This window comes from Vombatus ursinus, unplaced genomic scaffold (genome assembly GCF_900497805.2).
Source record: "Vombatus ursinus unplaced genomic scaffold, bare-nosed wombat genome assembly UNPS02011700.1, whole genome shotgun sequence".
Lineage (NCBI taxonomy): Eukaryota > Metazoa > Chordata > Mammalia > Diprotodontia > Vombatidae > Vombatus > Vombatus ursinus.
In genome coordinates this window covers 2456922-2467848 of record NW_020951478.1, presented here as the reverse complement: position 1 = coordinate 2467848, position 10927 = coordinate 2456922, and the positions used below count along the sequence as shown (strand labels likewise).

Below are 10927 nucleotides of genomic sequence, written 5' to 3'. Positions count from 1 at the left end.
AAAGTCTTGGACTTGGAATCAGATTTGAGTCCTCATTGCCATTTATTAACTGTTACCTTTGGCAAAGCATCTGGCTTCTCTGAACTTCGGAGAATAGAAATAGAAAAGAGACTTAGTTTTCTCATCTATAAAAATTATAAGATGGAGCCAGATATCTAAGTTCCTCTTCAGCTCTAAACCTGTGATTCTTTCATCTTAAAATACATGTCATACCTAACCTGCCACACAGGATTATTATGAAGAAGTCTCTTTATAAATGATAACTAGTAAGTGAATTTTTCAGTAATTCTCCTAATAAGGGAACCATTCAGTTTTGATTACCTATGTTTACTCGATTGATTGTTCTTAACAACTGTAGAGTGACAAGGTCAGATTCCCTCTAATTACTGATACCTTCTACCTCTCATATTTAATGATTCTAGAAAAATCTACTAATCCAGAACTTTTTTGAAAAACATCAACATCAGTAAGCTTTTGGACTTCCTTTTCCAAAAACTAAAAGAATGAAAAAATAGAAAACAATGTGAAATATTTCATTGGAAAAACAACTGACTTGAAAATAGATCCAGGAGAGATAATTTAAAAATTATTGGACTATCTGAAAGCCATGATCAAAAAAAAGAGCCTAGACATCATCTTTCAAGAAATTATCAAGGAAAACTGCCCTGATATTTTAGAACCAGAGGGCAAAATAGAAATGGAAAGAATCCACCAATCACCTCCTGAAAGAGATCCCCAAAGGACAACTCCTAGGAATATTGTAGCCAAATTCCAGAGTTCCCAGGTCAAGGAGAAAATATTGCAAGCAGCCAGAAAGAGACAATTCAAGTATTGTGAAAACACAATCAGGATAACACAAGATTTAGCAGTTTCTACATTAAGGGATCAGAGGGCTTGGAATATAGTATTCTGGAGGGCAAAGGAGATAGGATTACACCCAAGAATCACTCTACTCTTACCCTACAGGAAAATGGGGGGGGGAAGGGAACAAGAGAGCAGGGCAATGATAGAGGGGAGGATAGATTGGGGGAGGGAGTAATCAGAAGCAAACACTTCTAAGGAGGGGCAGGGTCAAAAGACAGGATAGAATAAATGGGGAGTGAGATAGGATGAAGGGAAATATACTTAGTTTTTCACAACATGACCACTATGGAAATGTTTTGCATGGCTACACTTGTGTAACCTGTATTGAGTTGCTTGCCTTCTCAATGAGGGTGGGTGGGGAGGGAGGAAGGGAGAAAATTTGGAACCCAAAGTTTTAAAAACAAATTTTAAAAAATATTTTCACATACAATTGGGAAATAAAATGTACAGGAAATGGGATATACAAATCTATACTGCACTACAGGAAAATTGAAGGGGAAGGAGATAAGAGAAGAGAGGGAGAGAGAGAAGGGAGGGCAGATTAGCAGAAGGGGTGTTCAGAATGCATGCCATCTTGAGGTGAGGGGAGGAACGAGATGGGGAGAAAATTTGGAACTCAAAATCTTGTGGAAGTGAATGTTGAAAACTAAAAATAAATAAATTGTATATATATATATATATATGTATATATACACAAAAAAAGAGAAGAAAAGCATCAATATCCAGGACCACTGAGTTTAGGATTCTAGAATACCAAGCAGCCTAAATTAATGTTAGAAATCAGATGATATCTCCCAATATCCCACTGAATGCCATCAATAATATAGAGAGTAGATTTAGAGCTAGAGATAGCATTTGTGCTTGTCTTATCCAATCTCCTCATTTTATGTATAATCAAATTTAGGCCAAGGAAGGTGAAATTATTTACTCAAGGTCACACTGATGCTAAGTGGCAGAGCTAGGATTCACACTGAGGTCTTCTGATTCCTCTACCATGCTTCTTTTTGAGAGCTGCTAACATCCTTGGGAAATGTTAATCCAGTCTACAGAAACCCATCTAGTAAAATGAAAGTTACTACTTTTCAAGGCAGTCCATTCTATTATTGGACACATCAAATTACTAGAAATTTCAATTATATATTGAGCCAAAACCTATGATTTTCAGCTATCTTCTCAGTTTTTTCCCCTATCTCTGACAACCCAAAAACATTTTTTCTTCCAAATATTAGCCTATAAAATACAGAAAACAACTGTCATTTCTGCCTGAAATATCCTTGTATTCAGGATTATTATCCTGAATCTCTACAACTATTCCTTATAAGATATAATGTCCAGGTCCTTTGCTATCTAGATCATACTTTCTTGGGAAAAGTTTTCTTCCTTGGACATTACAAACTTAAGATGATATAATCACTTTCTCTTAATGCTCCTTTCACCAAGGTTTTTCAGTTGGTTGTCATTCTCAGTCTTTCACTGTTACTCACCCTACATATCCAATCTACTGCCAAATCTAGCCATTTCTGTTATTTCCAAATATCTCCCTTTTCTCCAGTAATACAGCCACTGCTGTAGTTGAGGGCTTCAACATTTAGATCTTGGATTGTCTATAGTATTAGCTTCCTAATTCATCTCCTTGCCTTCCATCCTTCCTTCACAATGTTACTAAAGTGATTTTCTTCAAATGTAGGTCTGATCATGTCAATTCTTTTCTCAATAAAATTCAGGGTTTCCTGTTCCCTCTTTGAACAAATATAAAGTTCTTTGTTTTGCATTTAAATCTCTTTACAAGCAGCTTTCTTCTTTTCTTTAAGCATTTTTCAATACAAATCTCCTCCATGCATTCGGTGGTCAAGCCTATTTGCTGCTCCTCATAGATGATGTTTCTTTCCCTATCTCCATGCATGAATAGCACAGGTTGTCCATGACTGGAATGCTTTCCACTTGTCCTGTTCAATAGGTTTTACATTTTAGTTGTTTTCACACCTGTCCGGAGAGAGTTTCTCTCCCTGACTCTCTTCACTATGCATCTTATTTTTCTGTCTACTCTAGACCAGTGCTTCTTAAATTGTGCGTTGCAACGCTATAAGGGGTCATGAAAACGTTGGCTACAGTAAAAGATTTCTGAAAGTGCAATAACCGAAAATTAATTAAAAACCAAACGCATAGTGAATCTGAGGTGTTTCTGGCAGCATGTGTTGCATCATGCAACTTCACTGCAGCCTTGGTTCTGAACACAAAGCATGCGCACTTGGTACTACACATGTCCTCAGGCCATGAAATGCCAACAACACTGCTGAAAGGCAGAAAGAGGTCCTGAGTGGAAAAAAGTTTAAGAAGCCCTTCTCTATGCTGTCATTTTCTGCTTTATGATCCCTATACTTTTCTACTCTCTTACTTAGTTTGAGATACCTCAATCAGGAAACTCTTCCCAGTCCTCTCAGCTGCTATTGCTTTCCTTCTAAGGTTACCTTCTATGTATTTTGCATACATGCATACATATATATGTACATATATAGATAGAGAGAGAGAGAGAGAGAGAAAGAGAGAGAGAGAGAGAGAGAGAGAGAGAGAGAGAGAGAGAGAGAGAGTGTGTGTGTGTGGTATATTTCCTATTAGAATGTAAGCTTCTTTGAGATCTGACACTGATTTTGCTTTTTCTTTGTATCCCAAGCACTTAGCACAGTACCTGGCACATAGTAAGTGCTCCAACTACTTACCTCACTAGTATCATTTAAGTCCCAAATAACATTGCTTCTATAAGAAGCTTTCTTCAACCCCTCTTAATTCAAGTACTTTCCCTCTTTCAATGTTTTTTATATTTCTTGTATATAGCTTTCTTTGTATATATGTGTTTGCATGCTGTTTCCCTCATTAGATTGTAAGCTCTTTAAAGGCAGAGACTATCTTTTGTCTCCTTCTGTGTCCTCAGTGTCTGACACGTAGCATCTTACTAAATGTTTATTGATTGACCAATAAATACATATAATCACCTATTATGTGCCTGGTGTTGTACTAAGTTCTAGGCATATTAAAGACTGTCCTTGCCCTCAAAGAAGTTACAATCTAAAGGTGGGGGAGCATGATGGAGTCTATTCCAAAAGCATGCAACTGATGGGAAATGAAGACATAGCTGGGAAGCTCTCCTTAAAGATAGTCTCTGGAAAGAGGCCTTTTCTCTTCTATCCAGTCCTCCAATCAGAAGGGCAGAAGGTACAGATGAAGTGAAAGTACCCAGACTGATGCAATTTTACAGGGTGATGAATTTCTTGATAATAAAGTTTCCTGGGACATGATGGAGTAGAGTCCAAAAGAGTGCAGCTGGTGGGGAATGAAAGTTAGGTGAATAACCTGAAGCAGTATGTCTCTCCATTTTGATTTGTTTCCTTTTTCTCTTTATTTCCTTTCACATACATTGCATGGAATATTCTCCTTCCTCTTTCTACTTCCTTACATCCTTTAAGAATAAACTCAAATCCCACCTTCTGCAAGAGGACTTCCATTCCTCTCCTCGGTGCTTTCCATCTGAGATTACTTCAAAGCTACTCCATTTATATCTTGTCCATATAAAAGGTTTATACCTGGAGGTGGCCAGGAAGACATGAGTCCTAATCCTGCCTTAGACACTAGCTGTTTGACATTGAGCATATTACTTAACCTTGCTTTGCTTCAGTTTCCTTAACTATGAAATGAAGATAATAACAGCTTATACCTCCCAGGGTTGTCAGCAGAATCAAAAAAAAGTAAGGACATTGCATGTGCTTACTGAATGCTTGTCTACCTTTCTTCCTTCCTTGTATGTACTTTATCTTGTTTTTGTTCTAGTTTAGTAACATATATAAGGCAAATATCATTCATATACTCCATATGATTATGAAGTCTAAAGAACATTCCCATAGTTTCATTTCTGTTGATGTTCCCTTTTACCTCCAATAGTCTCCAATAGGTATGTGCCCCTTATCATGGAGAGGTTCTCCCCTTCTCCATTTCTTGAATATTTTTATTTTGAAAATATAATTTGAAAATATTTGCTCATGAGAACTATCCTTTACTCCATTGATTCCTGTGTTGTCTAATGTTTTTAATAGGAATGGGTGCTGTATTTTGTCAGCAGCTTTTTCTGCATCTATTGAGATAATCATATGATTTCTGTTAGGTTTTTTTATTTGTATGGTCAATTTTGCTGATAGTTTTCTTAATATTTAACCAGTCCTGTATCCCTGGTATAAATCCCACTTAGTCATAGTGTATTATCCTGATAATGTCTGTACTCTCTTTGCTAATATTTTATTTAAAAATTTTGCATAATTATTCAGTAAGGAAATTGGTCTAAAATTTTCTTTCACATTTTTAGCTCTTCCTGGTTTAGGTATCAGCACTGTATTTGTGTCATAAAATGATTTTGGTAGGACTTCTTCTTCATCTATTTTTCCAAATAGTTTATATAATATTGTAATTAATCATCCTTTAAATGTTTGGTAGAATTCACTTGTAAATCCATCTGTCTCTGGAGATTTTTTTCTTAAGGAGTTCATTGATGGTTTATTCAATTTCTTTTTTTGAAATGGGGTTATTTAAGTATTTTATTTCCTTTCCTGTTAATGTGGGCAATTTATATATATATGTAAACATTCATTCATTTCTCTTTGTCAGATTTATTGACATACAGTTGGGCAAAATATCACCTAATTATTGCTTTAGTTTCCTCTTCATTTCTGGAGAATTCATCCTTTTCATTTTTGATACTGGTAATTTGTTTTTTTTTTCTTTTTTTAAATCAAATTAACCAATGGTTTATCTTTTTTTTTTTTTTCATAAAACCAGGTCTTAATTTTATTTATTAGTTCAATAGTTTTCTTTCTTTCAATTTTATTAACCTCTGCTTTGGTTTTCAGAATTTCTAATTTGGTATTTAATTTAAGATTTTTAATTTGTTCTTTTTCTAATTTTTTTTAAGTTTCATGTTCAATTTATTCACCTCTCCTTTTCTATTTTATTCCTGGAAGCACTTACATATATAAAATTTCCCCTAAGAATTGCTTTCTCTGCATCCCATAAGCTTTGGTATGTTGTCTCATTATTGTCATTCTCTTTGATGAAATTATTGATTGTTTCTGTGATTTGTTATTTGACCCACTCATTCTTTAGGATTAGATTACTTAGTTTCCAAGTAATTTTTAGTCTATCATTCCATGGCCCTTTATTACATATAATTTTTATTGTATCATAATTTGAAAAGGATATATTAAATATTTCTGCCTTTCTGTATTTGATTGTGAGTTTTTTAATGCCATAATACACAGTCAATTTTTGTGTAGGTGCCATGTGCCACTGAGAAAAAGGTATATTCCTTTCTATCTCCATTCAATTTTCTCCAGAGGTCTATTATATCTGCCTTTTTTTTAAAAATTTTTAGACAAATGCTAAAACTTAAATATATAATAAGAAAATAAAAAAGAAACATTATAAACTTAAATGTAAAATAAGAAAAAACAAAAAAAAGTCATGTGCACAGAAGAACATAGGAGAGGATTCAAATTATATAGCAGTAACTTTTCATTTCAAGAAAGCTTATATATTAAATACTGTTCATTATGTTGAAAGCTGTCCATATTTTCTTTGCTTTCTTGTAGGTTTTCTTTTGTTTTCTGCTGTATACATTTTATTTTGTTCTTTTTCCCCCTCATTGCCCCCTATCCAGCACCCCAAGTCTATAGTTGAACATTGAATATATTTACATATAGGTATTGATATATACATATACTTATACATATATACACATACATATACACATACATACATACATATAGATACACACACGCACACACGTATACTTTCCCTAAGAGATTCTACTACTTATCTTTGTTTTTGTGTTTGTGCGTATCTCTTTATTTTTCCTATCTTTCCTAACTACTCTACTTTACTTCTACCTGCTACCTTACCCTCCTATTACTTAACCTTACCCCGACTCTAGCAATCCCTCCCTTATTCTCCCATTCCCCTAAATCTAAACCCCCTTCTATGTCCACTTTTTAATTCCCGTACCCTCCTCTCTAAAGATCCCTCTTTTATCCTCTCCTCCCTCCCTATCCCATCAGAGTTTTATTTCTTTTTAAATGTAGAAGACTTTTATATTCTTCTGAATGTATATGTATTTTCCCCTCTTAAACCCATTCCCAATGAAAGTAGGTTTCAAGAACTAACAACCCTCCTCCCCCATCTAATTCCTTTGTATTGATTCTTCCTCTTGCACCTTATTTGTAAAAGATAATTACTCTTTTAATTGTACTTGAATGGTTTTACTTTTTGAAGTTATGTCATACTCAGGTCTACCCCAATCTTCCTTATAAGTTATCTAATTACTAGTAACAATCTTAGACATAGGTTTTACATTTTTCACATATCCTTATCTAGTCCCTAGTAATTGGTCATTGGTGTGTACATTATATTTCTCTTAGCTCTTGTATGTTAAATCTATTGAGTCCAGGATTTTTTTTTAAACAAAGTCCTGAAAGTCTGATAATTGATCAAATGCCCATTTTTTTTTCATTCTGAATTATGTTTAGCTTTGCTGGGTATGACATTTTTGGCCAGAAGCCCAGTTCTTTTGATCTTCAATATAGAGTATTCTAAGACCTGTGATCTTTTAGTGGCATGACTACTAGATCTTGTGTAATTCTAATTGTGGTATCACTATATGTAAATTGTTTTTTTCTTCTTGCTCTTAAGATTTTGTTCTTGATCTGGGATTTTTGAAATTTAACTGTAATATTATTATGAATTTTCCTCATAGGATCTCTTTCAGATGGTGATCGGTGTTTTTTTTTTTTTCTATTTCTACTTTCCCCTCTTGTTATAATGCTTCAGGACAATTTTCTTCAATTATTTCTTGTATTATTGTATCAAGAGTCTCTTTTTAATCAGAACTTTCAGGTATTCCAATTATTCTTATGTTTTCTCTTTTTTATCTGTTCTCCAGATCCATTGTTTTTCTTATGAGATATTTCATATTCTCTTCTATTTTTTCATTCTTTATATTTTGTTTTGTTGTTTTTTTTTATTTCTTCATCTCTTATAACTTCACTGGCTTCTCCTTGCCTAATTCTGATTTTCAAAGAGTCATTTTCTTCCTTAAGGTTCTGGATCTCACTTTCTAATTCATTGACTTTCTTTTCATAATATTGTTTTTCTTGTATTATTCTTATTTTTCTTTTTAGTTTTTCCTCAGTCTCTCTCATTTGATTGTTAAAGTCTTTTTTAAGTTTTTCAATGAGTTCTTTTTTGGCAGGTGATGATTTGACATTACTCTTTGGGGTAGAAGAGAGTTTCTTTGCTTCAGTATCTTCCCCTGAAGACAAATCCTAATCTTCTCTATTCCTATAATAGCCTTCTATGGTTGGATTCTTTGTCCTTTGTCTGTGCATTTTTGGTAATAATTTAGTTTTTATAATCACCTCTACTCCTGGAGGTGTGGGGATGCTGCCTCTAATCCTCTTAAGTTCACCTTTCTGATCTTAAACTCAAACCAAGACCTTCAGCCTCCTATAAATTCCCACAGCAAAGGCATGCCCACCTCATTGCTTCTGCACTCATTGGGTTTGTAATGGTTTCTTCTTGTCTGGGCCTTTGTCTGCAGCACAGCTGAGTCTGGTGTTCCTTGTCAGAAGAGGTTCCCTGGATCTTCTCCACGTCAGACACCCAACTCCCCTCTCTGTCCCAGAGGTAAAGGTTTCTATGGCTTGGGTGGAGGCAGCCTCCCAAACCAGCTGACCCTAGGGCTTGCTGCTGTTGTTTAAGCAGCTAGCTGCTTGTTGTTGAAGTAGACCCTAGCTTGGAGGTTTTTAGTCTTCATGGGGAGGAAATCTTGTCCAGGATTTTTCTTCAGATCTTCTCCAAATGTCACAGGAGGACCCCTCTTCTGCTCCTACTCTTATTTGTTTTCAAAGCTCTATGTTTGGTGCTATTCCATCTCTTTTGTGGAGGAAAATCTTGAGTGCTTGAAATTTTCTGACCTAAGTTGCCATCTTCCCAGAATCCTCTCTTCATATCAAATTTTTTTTAAATTGATTAATTTCCTTAACTTCCTTCTTGTTTATTTTGTGATTAGATTTATCTAGTTCTAAGAGGGGGAGGCTGAGGTCCCCCACGAGCATAGTTTTGCTGTCTATTTCTTCCTGTAACTCACTTAACTTCTCCTCTAAGAATTTGGATGCTATAGTGCTAGGTGCCTATATGTTTGCTATTCATATTCCTTCATTGTCTATGGTACTTTTTAGAAAGATATAGTTTCATTCCTTTTCTCTTTTAATTAGATCTCTTCTTGTTTTTTATTTGTTTGAGATCAGGATTTCTAACCCTACTTTTTCCCCTTTGGCTGAAGCATAATATATTCTGTTCCAGCCTTTTAATTTTACTCTGTGTATATCTCTCTGCTTCATATGTGTTTCTTGTAAACAGCATATTGTGGGATTCTGCATTTTTTATCCTCTCTGCTATCTGCTTCCATTTTATGGGAGAGTTCATCCCATTCACAGTTATGAATGCTAACTGTGTATTTCCCTCCATACTATCTTCCCCCATTTATATTTTTCTCTCTCCTTTCACCCTGTATCTCCTCACCAGTGTTTTGCTTCCTACCACCACCTCCCCCAATCTGCCCTTTGTTCTTCCAGGCCTCCCCCCACCTCCACTTTTTCCTCTTTACCCTCCTACTTCTGCCCTCACTTTTTAATTAATTAATTATTTTTTAATGGTCAACATCCACTTCCATAAGCCTTTGAATTTTAAATTTTCTCTCCCTCCCTCCCCACCTCTCCTTCCCAAGATGGTGTGCAATCTGATATAGGCTCTATATATACATTCCTATTAAACATATTTTCACATTAGTCATGTTGTAAAGAATAATTAGAACCAATAGGAAGAACCAGAAGAAAGAAGAAACAAAACAAAACAGAAGAAAAAAAAGAACAAATTGTATGCTTCGATCTGTATTCAAACTCCATAGTTCTTTCTCTGGATGTGGATAGCATTTTCCATCATGAGACTTTTGGAGATGTATTAGATCCTTGCATTGCTGAGAAGAGCTAAATTTATCAAAGTTAGTCATTGCATAATGTGACTGTTACTGTGTACAATGTTCTGGTTCTGCTCACTTCATTCAGGATTAATCCACACATGTCTATCCATTTTTTTTTTCTGAAGTCCATCTCCTCATCATTCTTATAGCACAATAGCATTCCATTACATTCATATACCATAACTTGTTCCCCAATTGATGGGCATCCCCTCAATTTCCAATTCTTTGCCACCACAAAAAGAGCTGCTATAAATATTTTTGTACATATGAGTTCTTTTCCCATTTTTATGCTATCTTTGGGATACAACCCTAGAAATCATATTGCTGACTCAAAGCATATGCACATTTGGGCAGTTTTAAATTGCTTTCCAAAATGATTGAATCAGTTCACAACTCCATCAACAATGCATTAGTGTTCCAATTTTCCCACATCTTCGTCAACTTTTATAATTTTCCTGTTTTGTCATGTTGGCCAATCTGATAGTGTGATGTGGGACCTCAGCATTGTTTTCATTTGCATTTCTCTAATTAATAGTGATCTAGAGCATTTTTTATATGACTATAGATAGCTTTAATTTTTTCATCTGAAAACTGGCCTGTTCATATCCTTTGACCATTTATCAATTGGGGAATGACTTGTATTCTTTTAAATTTGACTCAGTTCTCTATATATTTTAGAAATGAGGCCCTTATCAGAGACACTGGTTGTAAAAATTCTTTCCCAGTTTTCTACTTCCCTCTTCATCTTGGTTGCATTGGTTTTGTTTATGTAAAAACTTTTCAATTTAATGTAATCAAAATTATCCATTTTGCATTCCATAATGTTCTCTATCTCTTGTTTGGTCATAAATGTTTCTGTTCTCCATAGATCTGAAAGGTAAACTATTCCTTGCTCTCCCAATTTTCTTAAAGTATCAGCCTTTATATCTAAATTGTGTACCCATTTTGACTTTATTTTGGTATATGGTGTAAGATTTTGGTCTATGCCTG

General features: G+C 34.8%; 1 pseudogene; it reads right to left on the bottom strand.

Moving 5' to 3' along the window:
* Nucleotides 1-2904: 2904 nt before the first annotated feature.
* The window catches only part of LOC114039219, an 18684-nt pseudogene continuing 10661 nt past the window's right edge, over nucleotides 2905-10927 (bottom strand).